The sequence below is a fragment of the Lutra lutra genome, chromosome 3 (genome assembly GCF_902655055.1).
Source record: "Lutra lutra chromosome 3, mLutLut1.2, whole genome shotgun sequence".
NCBI classification, from domain to species: domain Eukaryota; kingdom Metazoa; phylum Chordata; class Mammalia; order Carnivora; family Mustelidae; genus Lutra; species Lutra lutra.
Genome location: NC_062280.1, coordinates 116,294,337 through 116,302,062, shown reverse-complemented (window position 1 = coordinate 116,302,062; position 7,726 = coordinate 116,294,337). Strand labels below are relative to the sequence as shown.

General features: G+C 38.1%; 1 pseudogene; it reads right to left on the bottom strand.

The window, feature by feature from the left end:
• Positions 1-4,540: 4,540 nt before the first annotated feature.
• LOC125095463 (protein lin-9 homolog) lies at positions 4,541-6,183 on the bottom strand (annotated as a pseudogene).
• Positions 6,184-7,726: the final 1,543 nt, after the last annotated feature.

Sequence of the window (7,726 nt, the reverse complement as noted above, 5' to 3'; positions counted from 1 at the left end):
ACCAGGTTTACACACTTCACAGCACTCACCATAGCACATACCTCCCAATGTCCATAACCCCACCACCCTCTCTGAACTCCCCTGCCCCCAGCAACCCTCAGTTTGTTTTGTGAGATTAAGAGTCTCTTATGGTTTGTCTCCCTCCTGATCTCATCTTGTTTCACTTATTCTTTTCCTACCCACCAAACCCCCCACTTTGCATCTCCACTTCCTCATATCAGGGAAATCATATGATAGTTGTCTTTCTCTGATTGACTTATTTCGCTAAGTATAATACCCTCTAGTTCCATCTAGTCCTCACAACTAGTATCCTAAATCTATAAAGAGCTTAGCAAACTCAACACCCAAAGAACAAATAATCCAGTCAAGAAATGGGCAGAGGACATGAACAGATATTTCTGCTCATGGTTTAATAGCACTGGGGTACAGAGACAAGCGGGAGCTCCTGCAAACCCCTGAGATGGTGGCTGGGGATGAGCTCTGCTGGTGGGAGGTGGCAGAGGGGGATATGCTCTGGCCCACCCAGAGGGGAACAGACTGAGGCTTCTCTCTGAGATGGAGGACTGGGTGCAGTTTGCTTTCCTCTAAATCTCTGAAGAACCACCAAAAACTGCCAAGGGGAGAAAACACAAACAAAAACAAAAACCCTCCAGTGAACAAAAGCCTGAAAAACAGGTTTCCTCATAGCCCATCCCCTTGATAGGGGACAGGAGGACTCAACCCAAGCAAGACTTCCTGAAAAACCATGCAGCGGGCCCCTCCCCCAAAAAGCCAGCCCAAAAAACCCAAGAGGACAACTACCATAGGGTCCCCATAAAACTGTAAAACCCCAATATCAGGGAAAAAGAAGATATTAAGCTCTCAGTGTAGCCCTAAAACCTATACTTCATAGAAAACAACTTTTATTTTTAATTATTAAATAATGCATAAATAGAGATGTTTCAAGAAAATCAAGACATAAATTACAGTAGGAAGAAAAATAAAGTAGACCAAATGAGTCACTGAACTTGAATTCCTACTTGAATTGAAACCTTGGTTTCATGATCACCAGATCTCTCTAGAGAGGCTCTGTGTAAATATATGTAAATATATTTCCGAATTACTTAAGCAAAGCCCCAGTTTACCATTCCACACTTCCAACAATGAAAAGTATTTTCTAAAGCTGTCAAGGAACATATCACACTTTTGCTTGACTCTCATGGTTTTTTTCATGCTCTTTTCCAGTAAAGGTATTTGTTTTGTATGCTTGTTTTAAATCAAGAACATGTGGACCCCTCGGTGGCTCAGTTGGTTAAGTTTTGGTCTTTGGCTCAGGTCATGATCCCAGAGTCCTGGGATTGAGTCCCACGTCAGGCTCCTTGCTTGGTGGGAAACGGGCTTCTCCCTCTGCCTGCTGCTCCCCCTGATTCTGCTTTCTCTCTCTGGCAAATAAATAAATAAAATCTTTAAAAATAAATAAATAAATCAAGAACATGGAGGTGAATTTATAGTAGAATAAACCCTTAGGTATACAACTACATGAATATTCCCAACAAATCATCAAGACATTGCATATATCCATCACATGACAGTTTCTCTATTTTCTTTAGCAGTCACTTTCCTCTGTCCAAAGTCAGAAACTGGCAACTACTTATCTATACTTTTTCTAGAATGTCATAGAAATGAAATTATATAGTATGCAACTTTTAGAGTCTGGCTTTTTTCACTTTGCATAGTACAATTGAGGTTTGTCTACGTTACCGCATATATCAGTAGTTTCTTGTGTTTTTCTTAATCTTTCTGCTGAGCAGTATTCCACCATATAGCAGTATCACAGATAATCCATTCACCAGTTGAAGGGCATTTGTGTTTTGGGTAATTATGATTATAACCTCTATATCTCTGCCATCAAGATCTGTGAGTGAACATTGTTTTTATTATCTCAGAGGGGCAGGATTATTGGTTTGGATGTAAATGTATGCTTAATATTATAAAATACTACCAATTTGTTTTCCACAGTGATTGGTTTTCATTCCCACCAGAAATATGTGAGAACTGCAGGTGTTTCACACTCTCATCGGCAACTGATATTGCCATGGCATCATTTTTATCCAACCTTATAGGCATGTGATGCTATCTCATCATAGGTCTCACTGGCATTTCCCTATCAGTAGTAATGTTGAACACCTTTGCATGTGCTTATGGATCACCCATTTATCTTCTTTTGTGAAGCAGCTGTCCAAACCCTGTTTTTAATTGTGACCTCATTTTCATATTGTTATGAGTTTCTTCCCTCCTCAAGGGAAAAAAAGAAAAGAAAAGAAGAAAGAAAAAGACAAACAAAAGGTCACCTGGGTGGCTGAATCCTTTAAATAACTGACCCTTGATTTTGGCTTAGGTCTTGATCTCAGGGTCATGAGATCAAACCCTGCTTTGGGCTGCCTGCTGGCCATGGAGCCTGCTTGGGATTCTCTCTCCCTTTTCCTCTGCACCTCTCAGTTTCCTCCTCTCTCTCTCTTTCTCTCTCTCTCTCAAAAACAAACAAACAAAACCATAAAACTTTATGAATTTCGAGCACTGTTCCTTTGCAAAAAGGTGTGTTTGCATTTTCTTCCAGTAGTTTATAGTTTGTCCTTTAATTTTCAAAAACGTCTTGAAGGAAGAAATGTTCACTTGGATGAAGAATAATTTACCATGTTTTCCTTTATGATTCATACCTGTGGTGTCCTATCCAGAAAATCCTCGCTTAACTCAAGGGTGCAAAAATCTTTCTTAAAATGTTCCTCAAAAAAATCTTAGATTTTTGCATTTACTTTTATGTCTGTTATGTACTTTATGTTAATTTTTGTATGTGGTACAAGATAGGAGTTGAGGTAGGTTTTTCTTTTGTTTGGTTTTATGTTTTGATTATGGATGTCCAATAGCTCCGGCACTATTTGATGAAAATACCTTCTTTTCTCTATTTGACTACCTTGGCTTCTTTAACTGATCATATACATGAGTATATGTACATATGTACACATTTTTGGACTCTTTCATCCTCTTGACCTAGGAGTCTACGCTTTTGCCAATACTATACTCACTCAAATATAGTTAGTCTTAAAATTATGTAGTGTGATTCCTCCTCTAACACTGTTTTCCTCCTTCTTCTCTTTTTCCTTTTTCTTTTTCTAGTGGCTACTCTAGTTCCTTTGCTTCTCTATATACATTTTTTTTTACTTTTCAAAGATCAATTTATTTAGAATTACGCATATTAAGAATAAAGGATTTATGCATTTCTTAATTAACATAACAATTTAGCTAAGTGTAAACTCTGCACTAAAGTTCTATAGAGACACAGTACCAACAAAGAATATGAAAGCATTTTTAAACTATACAAATATTTCAAATGGAAATTAATCTCATTTCATTTTTTGTTTGTTTGTTTACTTGTTTGTTTTTTGACATACAGAGATCACAAGTAGGCAAAGAGGCGGGGGGGGGGAAGCAGGCTCCCTGATGAGAACAATTTTAATGTATTTTGACTTCATATTATACTATATCGAAACAAAGAAAATCCCAAATACATACTTTTTACAAGATTAACATTTCAGGCAGGGTTTTTTCTTTAAAAAACCAAGAAAACGACAAAAATCCCCCCAACCAAATATTAACCTTGTTTTCTGCATTTCACAGCACTGGTTATTATATGTGTTTTCCCTATAAAATCTTTTGACTTATAAAATGTGCACGTTTGGATTTTAACCAGTCATCTGGTTCAAAAGTTGTGCAAATAAACAAGATGTGAAAATAATGTGTTACCAGTCTTTTTAAATAAGTCTCATAACAATCGCACCTTTTGCTCTGAATTGATGGGAAAACTCAGGCTAAATCCACTTGCTGAAATGCAGTGCTTTGCAAGTAATTAATTTTTCTCCTGCTCCTTTCTTTTCTTTCAACAGACAAACAACAAAGGTTTCTTTTATAAATTATGATAAATTAAAATATTTATGATTATAAAATTATCTCTAGAGCAACATCACCAGCAGGTATCCATCCCACATACTTGTCAAGGCTGCATCTCCCTGGGCTGTTCTGGTTGATTCCTCCACAAGTAACTTCCTGCCTCTGGAAGGTGCTCTTTTCCAGGGCCTGCACGGAGAGGAGCTGACCTGCTGGCACTAAAACCCTCAGGACCTAGCTCCCCACAGGAGTCTCGTGTCTGGGCTCGCAGACCCCAGAAACAGCTGTCTGCGCCTGTCGGCTGAATGCATGCATGTTGATAAAGGGGTCAGCACACTCTTCCATGAAAGCATCTTAGTTTCAGACTCTTTTGGCTGAAAAATACTTGCCAATAAACATGTAACATAAGTGATGCTACTGCAACTGAATCATAGGATGAAAAATAAATAGAATGCTGGTCAGCAGTGGTGGTTCAAGAAGCACGACAGTATGTTTGTTCCAATGTCTTCACTGGAGGTGTACAGTTCCCTTGTTTTCCAGCACGTGGGTCATTTGGTGATGGAAACCAAAGTGAAGGGGTGCTAGTGTCCTGTGTGGCTGGAACAGGGAAGGCTGCTTCTCAGTCTCTCTTGGTGTCCTTGGCAGAGAAGGCCTGCAGGCTTCCCATCTGGTTCAGGCCACTCTGAATGTGTGAAACATGGATTTCTACATTATTGGGAAAGCAACTGATACTAGAAGCGTCTATTGTACTCTTGATATCATTTAATGAATCTGTAAGTGATTTGAACTCAAAGGAATTCAACTCTCCTCCTTCTGCCAGACACTTAATTTGTAATAAAATAGGAGTGAGCTGAAGATTAAATCTGTCAGAATTTCATTCTCAACACAGAGCCATCTAGTGGAGGAGCTGGCTGCTGAACAAGCTCCTGGGCTTCCTCCTCACACCTCTGTCTCCTCTCTGTGGGTTGGTCCTCAGGCTGCCTGCCCTGGTCTGGATGGAGCGGGCTCATAGCAGTGCTGCACTTCATGCAAAACTTTGTTGAGGTCCTTGTTGAGTTGCTCAAGCTCCAGAATGATGGTTGCATAACTCCGCCGAAATTCAATGCCAATGGGCATGCAATAGGATTTCAATTTTTCTGCTTCTGTGGGCATTGCTCTTAAGTTTTTGATATGTTCCTTTTTAATCGTGAGAATTTTTGACAAAGTGTTCACTTGGATGAGGAATTGTACTGGAAAACGACCTAGCGTTTCAGTGTCAGAGCCAGAAATCTTACTTCTCCACGGTGACTGTGCTAGTACTGGATCATTATCCGTAATTGGTGACTGGAGAGGAGGAGTGTAATGTAACCATGGTGGAGTCATAAAGAATCAAGAAGGCCCCTGTTTTTGTCAAAGGCAGCAACTGGCATCGTCTCATGCAGCTCATTACTAAGAACTTCATAGTCAGGGATGGTATGGGTGCCAAGCCCTGCCCTATCAAAAGTTACTCTATAAGGAGGATTAAAAGTATCCACAGCAACTATTTGTCCAGTGAAGAGACCATCATGAACACCACGTAATCGAGCTATAATTTGGGCTCCAATAAACAGGGGCAAAGGAATTTCATCTGGGAGATATTCAAAATGGGAAACATCTGCAACTTGCCTTTGTTGTAAGAGTAGTATTTTCTGTCATTTCTGTTTTAACGCTGGTCTCTCTTCCTCAAAAAATGCACAAGAAAGTCTCCGTGGTTTTCCCATAAGTCACCTGATTATTCCCCATTCTACCCTTGTAACTTTCTTGTTTTTAAATTAGGAAAGGATTCCTTCAGAAAGACACAGAAGTCATCATCGCCTTCAAACAGTTGCTTATCTATAGTTGAATAGAACCATTCACATATGCACCATTTATGTGCTTTGGGAAGCTTGAGTTGGTTATGTCATTGGAAACCAATCTTCTGTGAGGCTTTCTTATCTGGTGTGGACATTTGTTGCTGTAAATTTTGGTGGGACCATTGCAACTTTCCTGTTTCTTTTGGGTGACCTTTATTTATCTGTCTGTCATCTTCATTGGAAAAGAGTTAACTTCATTTTGAATTTCTGAAAGGCATCTCCACAGCGGAGCCCATATGCCTGCTTTCTAAACAGGTGGTTTTTGTTTTTTGTTTTGTAAAGAGCTATACTTTTCATTCCATGTGTTAGATAAGCTTCCTTCTTTTAAACTGTCAAGGGCTTTTGCTGAAGAGTTTTTGTCAGGCATCTGGTTGAGCTGCACCATCTGGAATGAGCCACCTCCATATACATTTTGATACCAGCTTGTTGATCTCTACAAAGCAAACAAGCAAATAAACAAAATAACTTGCTTGGAATCTTAAATTTTTTTTATTATTATGTTCAATTGTCCAACATCTTACATCATTAGTTTTTGATGTAGTGTTCAATGATTCATTAGTTGCCTATAACACCCAGTGCTCATCACCACATGTGCCCTCCTTACTACCCATCACCTGGTTACCTCCTCCTCCCCCACTTCTGTAACCCTCAGTCTGTTTCCCAGAGTCCAGAGTCTCTCATGGTTTGTCTCCTTCTCTCATTTCTTCCCACTTAGTTTTCCCTCCCTTCCCCTGTGGTCCTCCATTCTATTCCTTATGTTCCATATATGAGTTAAACCATCTGATAATTGTCTTTCTCTGCTTGACTTTTTTCACTTACCTTGCTTGGATTTTTAATTAGAGGTGAATTGAAAGTGTAAATAAATCTGGGGAGAATTGAAATATTAAGCATTCTAACTCATTTATGAGCACAGTACATTTCTCCACTTATTTATGTCTTTGATTTCAATGTTTTCAGTGTTTTATTATATAAATCTTAAGTATATTGTACAAATGTATTTAAGTGTGAATAATACTTCTAAATATTTTTTGCTACAATTGTATTTGGGACTATTTCAATTTCTAATTACAATTACTTAAATGTGAAATAAGATAGATTTTTTCCATACTTCTATTATACCTCATTATATCAGAATTCATTTACGGGCACTAGCAGGTTTTCTTGTAGACTTTTTAAGCTATTTCTATATAGAACATCATGTTGTAAATGAGTTAAGTCACTTTGAATTCTCCTTTTTTCTTTCTTTCTTTCTTTCTTTCTTTCTTTCGTTCTTTCTCCTTTCTTCTTTCTTTTTCTCTCTCTCTTTCACTCTTTCCATCCTTCCTTCTTTCCTTCCTACCTTCTTTCTTTATTTCACTTCCTTTCTTTTTTGCCCTATTGCACTGGCTAGGAACACCATTGTGATTTTCATTAGGAACAGTGAGAGCAGAACACTTCTTTTCATCCTGATATAAGAGGGAAGCATTTATTCATTTGTCATGAAGCAAGATTTAGCTGTAGTTTTGTTGTTCCTTTTTTTTGTCTTTTGCAGATGTTCATCATCAGGTTGAGAAAGTTTCCTTTTATTATTAGTTTGTGAAGGTATTTTTATCATAAAGGAATTATTGAATTATATCAGAGGTATTGTCTGTTTCTATTGAGGTGGCTGTATTTTTTTTTCTTTAGCTTATTAAATGGCAAAGTAAACTGATTTGTTTTCATATGTGAAAATGCATTCCTGCATGCCCGAGATAATGCCCTGATGTGTTATACATTTCTGGATTCTATCTGTAGTATTTTTGAGTATTTTTATGTCTCTATTCATGAAGGATGTGTTCTTTACCCTCTACTTTCTGGAGGCTTCTATACTGTTAATGTTTTCTTCAGTAAAATTCACTAGTGAGGTATCTGGGCTTAAAATTGTTTTTGTTGCATGTTTTTGGTTTTTGGTTGTT